This window comes from Amblyraja radiata, chromosome 12 (assembly GCF_010909765.2).
Source record: "Amblyraja radiata isolate CabotCenter1 chromosome 12, sAmbRad1.1.pri, whole genome shotgun sequence".
NCBI classification, from domain to species: Eukaryota; Metazoa; Chordata; class Chondrichthyes; order Rajiformes; family Rajidae; genus Amblyraja; species Amblyraja radiata.
The window spans coordinates 19,023,552-19,037,195 of record NC_045967.1 but is presented as its reverse complement, the minus strand read 5'-3'; the positions used below and the strand labels follow the sequence as shown (position 1 = coordinate 19,037,195).

Here is a 13,644-nt window from a genome sequence, read left to right as displayed (position 1 = left end):
TAAAATGCCGGTGTAACTCAGTGGGTCATAGAAACATAGAAACATAGAAAGATAAGTGCAGGATTAGGCCATTCGGCACTTCGAGTCAGCACCGCCATTCAATATGATCATGGCTGATCATCGAAAATCAGTATCCGGTTCCTGCGTTCAGGCAGCATCTTTTTCACTTTTTCACCCAGAGTTGTGAATCTGTGGAATTCCCTGCCCAGAAGGCAATGGAGGCCAATTCACTGGATGTTTTCAAGAGAGTTAGATTTAGCTCATAGGGCTAACAGAATCAAGGAATATGGGGAAAAAGCAGGAACAGGGTACTGATTTTGAATGATCAGCCATTATCATATTAGCGGTGCTGGCTCGAAGGGCCAAAAAGCCTACTCCTGCACCTATTTTCTATGTTTCTATGTTTCTATAGACACAACACGTCACCTATTCATGAGATGCTGCCTGACCCGCAGAGTTACTACATCATTTTGTGTCTACCTAATTTAGCACCATGTTTAGCATGGATATTGTGGACCAAAGGGCATGTTCTGGTGCAGTATTGTTCTATGTTTGCAGCAGTTTCTGCGTTTATTTTATCGATGACTCAGTCTTATAGCCCCCCCCCCCCCTAACATTTCACTTGATGACTTGATGTGAAATCTTGTTTGATAAGCAACCTCTGTATAGCCCCTTGGGATCTCTTAGTACATTAACAAAATCACATAAATGCTCCTACTGGGTTTAACGGGGCATGAGAACCCTGATTACTGATACATCCCTAAATTATTTGCATGACATTCATTTACTCAGATGTCAACTTGCTAATTTGAAGTGGTTTATTGCTTTCCCCAATATAATGAATATAAAAATCCCTGTTGGTCCATAAACAATCAGTAGCAGTGCTTTCTTGTCTCATTTATTCTTGAAGGATTATGTGCTGTCTCAATTATCAATGGTTAAGCGGTTATCATCAGGGAATAATCGGGTGAAGATCTTGCCAACTGATTGTTTGAACTTAACTAATTTGCTTCCTGTAATGGGCAAACAAATCATCTAAAGTATTCCCTTGCAAGAGTGACAACCTTTAAACTAATGTGTCAATAATAATATTCCCATTCTAAGCCGCTCCTCTAACTGGAATAAAAGACCTTGTCGACAGACAGAGGATTATGTAATTCAGCTAACTAGCCAAAGATTTTAATATAATTTAAGGTTAATTTTACCTCACTAACCAATAGCCCACCCCCCACCTCCATTACCAACCACCCCCCCCCCTTCTCTAATCCCCTCAAAACATACTGTATATCCCTTCTTCTGGCTTCACATTTTGTATTGCTGCTCTCCTTATCTCACAGCCTTTCAGCATCTCATCTCTAGCCTTTGTCCACCCATCTGCCAATACTAACCCCCCCCCCCCCCGCCCTCACCTCTATCCACCTATCACTTGCCTGCCATTGCCTCACCACTACCAGCTTTCTCCAAACCCCCGCCCCCAACTACAATCAGCCTGAAAAAGTGTCATGACCTGAAATGTTGCCTATCTACAATATGTTCTCATAAGGCCATAAGGTCATAAGTGACAGGAATAGAATTAGGTCATTCGGCCCATCAAGTATACTCAGCCATTCAATCATGGCTGATCTATCTCTCCCTCCGAACCCCATTCTCCTGCCTTCTCCCCATAACCTTTGACACCTGTACTAATCAAAATCTATCTATCTCTGCCTTAGAAATATCCATGGATACAGCGTTCTGTGGCAAAGAATTCCACAGATTCACCACCGTCTAACTCAAAACATTTCTCCTCATCTCCTTCCTAAACAAAAGTCCTTTAATTCTAAGGCTATGACCTCTAGTCCTAGACTCTCCCATTAGTGGAAACATCCTCGCCACATCCACTCTATCCAAGCCTTTCACTATTCTGTTTGTTTCAATGAGTTCCCCCCTCATTCTTCTAAACTAGAGCGAGTACAGGCCCAGTGGTGACAAACGCTCATCATAGGTTAACCTGCTCATTCCTGGGATCATTTTTGTAAACCTCCCCTGGACCCTCTCCAGAGCCAGCACACCATTCCTCGGATATTGCTCACAATATTCCAAATGCGGCTTTACCAGCGCCTTATGGAGCCTTAGCATTACATCCATATTTTTGTATACAAGCCCTCTTGAAATATATGCTAGCATTGAGTTCGCTTTCTTTACTACCGATTAGACTTACAGAATCACCTTTTGTGAACCCTGCACCAGCAACCCCAATTTTTGGATTCTCTCCCCCTTTAGAAGAAAATGTACAACTTTATTCCTACTACCAAAATGAATGACTCCACACTTTGCTGCACTATATTCCATCCGCCACTTCTCTGTCCACTCTCCCAACCTGTCCAAGTCCTTCTGCAGAGTCTCTGCTTTCTCTGCACTACCTGCTCTTCCACCTATTTTTGTATCATCCATAAACTTGGCCACAAAGTCTTCAATCCCCTCGTCCAAATCATGAATATACAAAGTGACGAGTAGCTTCCCCAGCACTGACCCTTGCGGAACTCCACTAGTCACCGGCAGCCAAGCAGAAAGAGCCCACTTTATTGCCACTCTTTGCCCTCTGTCATCCAGCCAAGATGCTATCCATGCTGCTATCTGCCCTTTGATACCGTGGGCTCTCATCTTCCTTAGCAGCCTCACGTAAGCCTTATCAAAGACTTTCTGAAAATCTAAGTAAACAACATCTACTGACTCTCCTTTGTCTGTCCTGCTTTTTTTGTGCCTTTTTTTGTTGTAAACCAGCATCTGCAGTTTCTTGTGCCTAGATGATTATGTCTGTCGGCTCAGGGAAGTCAAATGCAAATGGATGCATATCCTGAATTTCAGCACCAATTTCAAGAGGGAATCAGCATCTTTTGTCCCACTTTGCTTGGAAGTACAAGGAAAACTGTTAATGAGCAAAATGAGGTTTTCCCTGGAATGCCAGAGGTTGAGGGGGGACCTGATGGAAGTATATAAAATGGTGAGAGTCATTGATAGGATAGGCAGAACTTTTTTCCCAGGGTAGAAATGTTAAAGACTGGAGGGCACAGCTTTAAGGTGAGAGGGGCAAAGTTCGAAGGAGATGTGCGAGGCAGGGTTTTTACACAAAGGGTGGTGAGTGCCTAGGATCCCTGCCAAGGGTGGTGGTGGAGGCAGATATGATAGTGGTTTTTAAGAGGCTTTTACATCGGCACATGTAGGGAATGGAGGGATGTGGATCACATGCAGGCAGGGGAGATTAGTTTAACTTGGGCATGTTTGGCATGGTCATTGTTGGCCAAAGGGGATAGGGGAAAGATTTAATACGAACCTGAGGGGCAACTTTTTAATACAATGGATGGGGGCATATGGAATGAGCTTTTAGAGGAGGTAGTTGGGGCAGGTATTATAACAACATATAAGACATTTGGATAGGTACATGGAATTGAAAGACAGAGTGATATGGGCCAAACATGGGCAAATGGGACACCTTGGTCAGCATGGCTGAGATGGGACACCTTGGCCAGCATGGATGAGTTGGGTTGAAGTGTCATTTTACATGCTATATGACTATGATAGGTTATTTGAGGTTGTTATGAGGCAAGACGATGTGACTCGGGATGATTGACAGATTATATTGGGCTTGAGATATGGTGGTGGGAAGAGAACAGGTTAGCGGGTTTAACTTTTGATGGACACAGAGCTACAGAGACAGTGAAAATGTGTTGTGATTGACACAGGACAATGGGGAAAGAACATGTTGGTTGGATTAATCCAGGACTGACAAAGATCAATGGGGAGAGAGCAGGAGGGTGGGATTAGTTTGGGATTAATGGCAGGTAGTGCATTCATTTGACTGATGCAGTGCTATAGCAAGATAATGTCTGACATCTACCGAGTTATAATAGCTGGATTTTTTCACAGTAATTCATTTATCTGAAGTGTTTATAAGAAACACCCTAAAGTGAAAAATAAACACAAACCATTCATAAATAATCGTGTTGATAAAACATAAGTTAAGGTTCCTGATGCCAAGAAAATGTAATTTCTGTTTGTTAAGGCTTGTAATCACTGTTAAAGTTGTCAGCTCAAATGTTTCAGCAAGAAGGGAGGAAATGGTTGTTGTTTGAATGACAAGCTCTGGATTAGTGAAGTATTGATAGAGCCACTACCTCACAGCACCAGATACCCGGGTTCGATCCTGATGTTGGGTGCTGTCTGTGTGGAGTTTGCACGTTCTCCCTGTCACCGCATGGGTTTCCTCTGCATGCTAAGGTTTCCTCCCACATCCCAAAGATGTGCAGGTCTGAAGAAGGGTTTCGGCTCGAAACGTTGCTTATCTCCTTCGCTCCATAGATGCTGCCGCACCCGCTGAATTCTCCAGCATTTTTGTGTACCTTCGATTTTTCCAGCATCTGCAGTTCCTTCTTAAACAGGTTTGTAAGCTAATTGGCCCTCAATAAATTGCTCCTAGTGTGTCGAGAGTGGATGAGAAAATGTGATAACATAGAGCTAGTGTGAATGGATTTGGTTTAGTTTAGTTTAGTTCAGTTTAGTTCAGTTAATTGTCACGTATACTGAGTGATTAACGGTGAGCGTGGATTTGGTGGGGTGAAGTTCCTGTCTCTAAACTAAACTACTGCAGTCTACAGGATTGTCATCGAGGAATATCATAATTGTCAGGATTCCGTGAGCAAAGTATTACACAGCATTGATCCGACCTCGGCAGGAGGAATGCAAATGGTCAATAATGCAAACGCTTGTAATGAATACCACAGCAACAGCAGCCTACATTTGTATAACACATCCATTGTAGGTAAACATCTTGAGGAGCTTCACAGAAATGATGATCACCAAACAAGATCTGAGACCAAGCCACAACAGGGCAGGTGACGAAAGTTCGGTCAAGGAGGAAAAGGTGTTAAGGAGTGTTTTAGTGCGTGGTTGAGAAATTCAGGACGGATTTTAGAATCGTTGGGACTTGGAGCTTAATTTCCTCAACCAATAGTCGAATAATTAACTTGGGGATGCACAAGTCAAGTCAAGTCAAGTCAAGTCAAGTTTATTTGTCACATACGCATACGAGATGTGCAGTGAAATGAAAGTGGCAATGCTCGCGGACTTTTGTGCAAAAGACAAACAACCAAACAACCAAACAAACTATAAACACAATCATAACACACATATTCTTTTACATAATAAATAATGGAAGGAAAAACGTTCAGTAGAGTTAGTCCCTGGTGAGATAGGCGTTTACAGTCCGAATGGCCACTGGGAAGAAACTCCTTCTCAACCTCTCCGTTCTCACCGCATGGCAACGGAGGCGTTTGCCTGACCGTAGCAGCTGGAACAGTCCGTTGCAGGGGTGGAAGGGGTCTCTCATGATATTGTTGGCTCTGGAGTTGCACCTCCTGATGTATAGTTCCTGCAGGGGGGCAAGTGAAGTTCCCATAGTGCGTTCGGCTGAACGCACTACTCTCTGCAGAGCCTTCTTGTCCTGGGCAGAGCAATTCCCAAACCAGATGGTAATGTTCCCGGACAAGATGCTTTCCACCGCCGCTGCGTAGAAGCACTGGAGGATCCTCGGAGACACTCTGAATTTCCTCAATTGCCTGAGGTGGTAAAGGCGCTGCCTTGCCTTACTCACGAGTGCTGAGGCGTGTGATGCCCATGTCATATCCTCGGAGATGTGGACTCCCAGATATTTAAAACAGTTCACCCTATCCACAGGATCCCCATTTATCCTCAATGGAGTGTACGTCCTCGGATGATGTGCCCTCCTAAAGTCCATGATCAGCTCCTTCGTTTTTTTGATGTTCAAGAGGAGGCTGTTATCCTGGCACCAGAGTGCTAGACCAGCCACCTCCTCCCGGTAGGCCTTCTCGTCGTTGTCTGAGATCAGGCCCACCACCAGAGTGCCATCAGCAAACTTAATTAATGAGTTGGAGCTGAACCTAGCCACACAGTCATGTGTGTACAGGGAGTACAATAGGGGGCTGAGGACGCAACCCTGGGGCGATCCTGTGCTCAGGGTGAGGGACTTCGATGTATTCCCTCCCATCTTGACTACCTGGGGCCTGGCGGTGAGAAAGTCCAGGACCCAGGCACACAGGGAGGTGTTGAGCCCCAATTCCATTAGCTTCCTGGCCAGTCTTGGTGTTGAAGGCTGAACTGTAGTCTATGAACAGCATCCTCACGTAGCCCCCCTTCTGGCTGTCCAGATGGGAGAGAGCGGTGTGCAAGGCCTGGGAGACCGCATCGTCCGTGGATCTGTTCGGACGGTATGAGGCCAGAGGCCAGGTCTATAATCTTAGTAAACTATGTTAGTTTATTCACAGCAGGACAAAGAGGCCTGATTAACCTAGACTTACACATATCACATATGTAGATTTTTTTAAGACTGTTGTGCGAAGGGAAAGAGCTTTCATGAAGGAAGAATCATGATAACTGTATGGGCCCTGTCATTTCCCTTAGATTGGACACAAATGGAATTGGTATAAACCCTGCTCATTGTGGTTCTCTTTTGTGGTCTATTCTCTCAGTCGCTACACTGTAGGAATGATACTGTTGCACTGGAGAGTGCAGAGGAGATTTGGACTTTACCTGGATTGGAGGATTTACATTATAGGAAGAGACTGGATAAACTGGGCTTGTTTCCCCTGGAGTGAAGGAAGCTGGTGGATGACTTGATCAAAGTGTATAAGATTATGTGCGGGTGGTTAGTCAAAATCTTTTGTCCCTTGGTAGGGGTATCAAGAACAAGTGGGCAATGCAAAAGGAAGAAGTTTCAAAGAGAACAGAGGGATAGGTTTATTAATGCAGAGATTGGTTGAGATCTGAAACATACTACGAAAGCAAGTGGTGGAATCATAAACAATTAGTGAGTGCAAGACACTTAAAAGGACATGGTGTTGATGGAGAGAGACCTAAATGTGAGCTAATTGGAATGGGGGATGGATGGGCAGAAAGGTCGTCATGGAGATTAAACATAGAACATAGAACAGTACAGGAACAGGCCCTTTGACCCACAATGTCCATGTCAAACATAATGCCAAGTTAAACGAATGCGCGTGATCCATATTCTTCCAATCCCTGCATATCATTGTGCCTATCTAATAGTTTCTTAAATGTCACCACCGTATCTGCCTCAATACCAGACCACCAGAGATGATGGGTCAAAGGATCCATTTCTGTGCTGTGCAATTCTATGACTGCGTCACCCTCTTTCTATCTTTCACGTTTGTTCAATGTACAAGAAAAATGAGAGGAGTAGATCGGGTAAACGCATAGAGTCTTTTGCACAAGGTAGGGACACTGAGAATCAGAGGACATAGGTTTAAGGAGAGGGGGTGGGGGAATTTAACAGGAACCTGAGGGGTAACATTTTTACGCAAACAGTGGTGGGTGTATGGAGGTAGTTGAGACATGTACTATCACAATGCTTAAGAGACATTTAGACAGGTGCATGGATAGGACAGGTTGAGAGGAATGTGGGCCAAACACAGGCAGGTGAGACCAAAGATACAAGAGGAGCAAGATAGACCACTCCTACAAAATCCAATGGACTGACGTGTAGTACATAACGGAGCGGCACCTCCGCCGTTTTGGGAATAAGACACCGACTTCCGTTATGTCTTTCGCAGTTTAATCCACGTCAGCCCATTGGATGTTGCAGGAGTTTATCTTGGTCTATCTTAGCCTTCTATGATCTTTGTTTATAATAAGGAGCTTCTTTTTTTAATAAAACAAAAAGGGAAATTGCGTATAAAATGAGCGACAGGTATGTGCAATGAAAAGTTTCTGGACAATATGCATTCTATGATCTTTGGTGTAATCAGTATTGTGAGGGAACAGTATGTTTGTGTGATATAGCTCATCTACCAAATTCAATATTTGTTCATTTTCCTTTTTAATTGTTTTCCTCCCTGCTTAATCTATCTGATTCTGCCCATTTCCATCCCATCCTTCCTCGCCATCCCCTCTCTTTTTCTGCAGTTTCCCTTGTATTGCTCTAACACACACTATGCACAAATATCTTATTTTATATAAATAAACGTATATATATATATATTGATTATACACACGCACGCACGCACGCACGCACGCACACACGCACGCACACACACACACACACAAGGATAACACTTTTTATTTCTGTCATTCATGGTAAGATTTACATAATTTACATTGTTTTGTGTGCGAGATATACAGGGTTGCAGTGTTTCGCATATCAGCTAACCAATGAAAGTCATGTACAATTCCAATTTAGCCTGTTCTTGGTTTGCTTGTTGGAAAACTGGTCAAGTTTGAAGTGTTCAGAACAAAGACGACAAGTACTCTGTAGTTCCATGTAGGAGAACTGGTTGACGAGTATTCTGGATCCACTCTCGACATCTGAAATTACAGAGAATATCTTATAGGATGAAAAGAACAAATTTGATTATAACTACATACCTGCAGAATGGATGATTTATCACTTAAATGCAATTGTTTTCAGGGGTGGGGAGAGACATGTATTTTGAAGTTACATTTTTCCTCTGATAGGTCGATTTATCTTATATGTAGAAGAGCTTATTAAATGTTTCCTTCACTAGCATACATGGCTTACACCAAGAACAAAACCAAAATGTACAGCAGTGTAAAATAAATTATGTGACAACCACCTTTGGTGACAACCTTTGTCCTTCCACAACAAAGCCCTCGTAAGAAAATGTTCGATGTCATTAAGTAAGAAAGTGAGGATGTTGCCAGGACTTGATCCGTGTACATTTAACACCATTTATCCGTGTACATTTAACGCCATTTATCTGTGTACATTTAACGCCATTTATCCAGTATATTAAACACCATTGATCCGTGTACATTGTGTACATTTAACACCATTTATCCTGTATTTTAAACACCATTTTAAACCGACTTAAAAACAAGCCGATTTGGGACCTCCGCGGCTTGGAAAGTCCATGGCAAGCCCGCGGCTAGAAGCACCGCAGACCGTGGCTTCAGGATACTATATTCCGTGGGCCAGCGATTGGAGCACTTCTTCTGGCGACCCCTAGCTCCACGATCTGAGCTATAGGAAGAGATCGAGCAGGCTACACGACAGAAAGTAATAATATTTTTCTCACCTTTCGTTTTTTGTGGGGAACCTGAAGACAGATCGGGTCGGGTCATCTACATTGGCGATTCGAGCACTTTATAGCAGAACAGCTTGTAGATGTGGATGCCATGACTGAAGCCGATTCACACCAAAGCTCTGGTATCTTTGATTCCCAAGATGGCGCAAAAAAATTACCCATGACCTACTGCTACTTTTTTGGCCAAGTATCTTTTGGTGAGACTAGTGTAGATGGGACATGTTCATCTGTGTGGGCAAGTTGGGCCGAAGGATCTGTATTGACACTGTTTGACCATGACCCTATGACTATCTCCTCACCCTCAGCTATTAGGATGAATTAGATATGGAATACATATTTAAAAGGCCATTGTATGTTTGAAAGCTGTGTTACTGTAACTTAAACCTCACGTTGAACTCTCCGTGCAATACGATGTGCTGTTCTTCACACAATTACTTCTTAAATACAGTGGCCTTTGAAGGGGAGCTGCTAGGAATCCCTCAAATTAAACTGTAGATTAAATGAGGTACAAGATAAGCGGAGGTAGCACACAGTAGACGTGTAGTCACTTAGATATTAAAGAGCTTATGGTGTGATCTAATGAAATATTTAAGATGATTAAAGGATTTGGTATGGTGGATACAAAAACCCCTAGTTCTGTTGGAGCGAAGGAACAGCACAAAAGGACATAATCTTAAAATTTAAACGAGGCTGTTCAGGCGTGATGTCAAGAGCAATTCTTCATGCAAAGGAGGAACAGAAATCTGAAACCCTCTCTCCCAAAACCTGGCATGGGCTGGAGACCAGTTGATAGATTCCAAACTGAGATTGGTAGTTTTCTCAGGTAAGATTCACACACAGAGTGGTGAATCTCTGGAATTCTCTGCCACAGAAGGTAGTTGAGGCCAGTTCATTGGTTATATTTAAGGGAGTTGGATGTGGCCCTTGTGGCTAAAGGGATCAGGGGGTATGGAGAGAAGGCAGGTACAGGATACTGAGTTGGATGATCAGCCATGATCATATTGAATGGCTGTGCAGGCTCGAAGGGCCGAATGGCCTACTCCTGCACCTAATTTCTATGTTTCTATGTAAGATGGTTAAATGATGGAAAACCATGGTAGATGATGAACCATATCTTAATGAATGGTGAGATAAGGCTAAAGAAACTAAACAGCCTCTGATGTTGATACTTTTCACTGGAGCGTAGGAGACGGGCTAGTGTAGATGGGATATGTACATCGGTGTGGGCAAGTTGGGCCGAAGGGCTTGTTTCCATGCTGTATGATTCCATGACTATCTCCTCACTCTTCACTATTAGGATGGATTGGATATGGAATACAGGTCCAACTATTTAAAAGGCTTTTTTCATTAAAATACTTTATTGAACTGTACCCTCCTGATTAGTAAAAGTGTTAGGGGTTCTGGGGAGAAGGCAGGAGAATAGGGTTTAGAAGGAAAGGCAGATCAGCCATAATAGAATGGTGGAATAGATCTGATGGGCTGAATAGCATAATTCTGCTTCTTCAACCTATGAACTTGTGAAGATCATGAGGGGCATTGATAAAGTGAATGCTCACAGTCTTTATCCCAGAGAAAAGGGTTTTAAAACTAGAGGGCATTGGCTTAAGTTGTGATTGGCAATATTTAAAAGGGACCTCAGGGAAAATATTTTCACAGTGTGTAGTCCGTATCTGGAATGATCTGCTAGAAGAAGATATAGAAGTGAATCCAATTATGACTTTTAAAATACATTTGGTCAATATATGAATGGGAGAGATTAGAGGGGTATGGGCCAAATGCAGCAAATGGGACTAGTCCAATATGTCAACTTGTTCAGTGCGGAGAATGTTAGCCAAAGAGCCTATTTCCTGCTAGACAGCTCTATGGCTCTATGAATTAGAAAGGAGGACCATCATGGATGTTCTCTACCAACTCTCTCACCTGTTTATTCCAACCCTTTCTTCCTCAGATGTTGCGGTTGGTGGAGCATTGCATGGAGTATAGGTCAGCCCATTGAGATATTTATTGATGATAGGGGACTGTTGATAACTATGCAGGGTGACTGGTTGGAGGTGGCTGTTAATTATGTGCCCCTTTTACTGAACATTCTACCAGTGACATAATTTACCTCTATCCTCAGTAAAAACCTCTATCTTATCTCTAACATACTAGAGAAGGTAGAGCACCATGTAACATGTTACAGAACAGGGTGCACAGTGGCACAGCGGTAGAGTTGCTGCCTTGCAGCGCCAGAGACCATGGGTGCTTGTTTGTACGGAGTTAGTATGTTCTCCCTGTGACCAGGTGGGTTTTCTCCAGGATCTCCAGTTTCCTCCCACATTCCAAAGGCGTACAGGTTTGTAGGTTAATTGGCTTCGTTAAAATTGTAAATTGTCCCAGATGTGTAGGTTAGTGCTAGTGCTAGTAGGGCGTGTTGCTGCGATGTATCTCTAAACTACACTAAACTAAACTAAACATCTGTAACATCTGAGAAATAGCTCTTTCTGTGCAAGCTGAGATGACATAGACAAAGTCCAATTGAGGTGGAGGTGAATTGGACAACACCCTAGCTTATGGAAGGACTGTTTAGAAGCCTGATAACAGAGGGGAAGAAGCTGTTCCTGAGTCTGGTGGTGCTTGCTCTCAATTTTCTGTCTCTTCTGCTAGATGGAACCAGGGAGAAGGAATGACCGGGGAGGGAAAGGTTTTTGTGTTGGATACTTTTCTGAGATGGCATGCAGGTGAAGTCAATGGTGGAGAGTCTGGTCTGTGTGATGCAATGGATATAGAGAGAACTCCAAGCCATTCTTTCTCCTGAGCTCAGTAATACTATTCCTCATCTCGCATTCATTTCCTTGGTAATTTGTTAAATTCACCGATTACCATTTTCATTCATCTTGGGCTTCAGATCCTTAGTAAAGCCAGATAAATTACGGATATGGTAAATTGTTTGCTTAATTGCAGTAAAAGTTTATCCATAGTTTTATTCTGCCATCTTTTGATTCCAGAGATGATCTATTAATCTTGAAAAAGATAATTTAAAAAGAAAAGTTTGCTTTGACTTATCTCATTTGATCAGGTGCAGTCTGATGACGTGACATTTCAGAAAGGTCATGTCAGGTATCACTACATCACATCCCATGGTTTAACCCAGGTTCTGTTAAGATAAATCAGGAACAGTTTTAAATGTCAAGTTTATTGAGGCCTGTTTGATGAACAATGATGTATTTATCAAGGTTAGGAAAAAAACTAGCAAGGATTTACACCCCTATATAATAAGAATACGGTTCTCCTTGGAGCAATTGAAAGTGTTTTAATCAGTCGGTTGTATGAAATTTTCAATGTCAAGGATCAACATAAGCGTCCCCATATCTATTTGTATGATGTATAAGGTTATGAGGTTATCATATGATGAGCATTTAATGGCACTGGACCTGTAATCGCTGGAGTTTAGGATGAGGGAGGGCCTCATTGAAACTGACCGAATAGTAAAAGGCCTGGATAGAGTGGATGAGAGGAGGATGTTTCCACTAGTGGGAGAGTCTAGGACCAGAGGGCACAGCCTCAGAATAAAAAGGAAAGGAGATGAGGAGGAATTTCCTTAGTCAGAGAGTGGTGAATCTGTGGAATTCTGCTCCTATAACATATGAACGTATAAATCTATTCAATATATGCAGAGACAGTTGTCCCAATTACAGGAAGGATGTGGAGGCTTTGATGAAGTTTATCAGAATGCTGCCTGTATCAGAGGGTATAAGCAATAAGGAGAAGTTGGTTAAACTTGGATTGTTTTATCTGGAGCATCAGAGGCTGAGGGATGACCAAATAGAAGTAAATAAAATTATGGGGCATAGAGAGGGTAGACAGTCAGTTCTCTCTTTCCCAGAGTAGAAATATCAAAGACTAGAGAACACAGCTTTGAGGTCAGAGAAACAAAGTTTAAAGGGGATATGCGGGGCGAGCTTTTTTACACCGAGGGTGGTGGATGTATGGAACACGCTATCAGGGGTGGTGGTGGAGTGGGGTTTTAGATAGGCACATGGATATTAGGGAATGGAGGATTATGGATCACAAGCAGGCAGAGGAGATTAGTTTATCTTGGCTTCATGTTCAGTAAGGGCATTGTGGCCAAAGGGCTTGTTCCTGCGCTGTTCTGAAGTAACAACCCGGGTGGATAAAGGGGAACCGGTGGATGTGGTATACTTGGACTTCCAAAAGGCTTTTGACAAGGTGCCACATAAGAGACTATTGCTAAAAATAAAAAATTATGGGATTGGGGGTAATATATTAGCATGGGTAGAGGATTGGCTAACAAATAGGAAGCAGAGAGTGGGGATAAATGGTTCATACTCGGGATGGCAACCGGTAACTAGCGGGGTTCCGCAAGGGTCGGTGCTGGGACCCCAGTTGTTCACAATTTATATAAATGATTTGGAGGAGGGAACCAAGTGTAATATATCAAAATTTGCGGACGATACAAAAATGGGAGGAAAAGTAGGGGATGAGGAGGATAGGAAGAGTCTGCAAAAGGATATAGATAAGCTAGGTG

At 42.9% G+C, this 13,644-nt stretch overlaps 1 long non-coding RNA gene across 1 annotated transcript; it reads right to left on the bottom strand.

Annotated features, from left to right (window-relative positions):
• Positions 1–8,115: 8,115 nt before the first annotated feature.
• On the bottom strand, positions 8,116–9,262 carry LOC116979381. The gene is made up of 2 exons (XR_004413694.1): positions 9,108–9,262; positions 8,116–8,376 (listed from the first exon to the last, which is right to left on the bottom strand). It is a non-coding gene; the product is annotated as an uncharacterized LOC116979381 (long non-coding RNA).
• Positions 9,263–13,644: the final 4,382 nt, after the last annotated feature.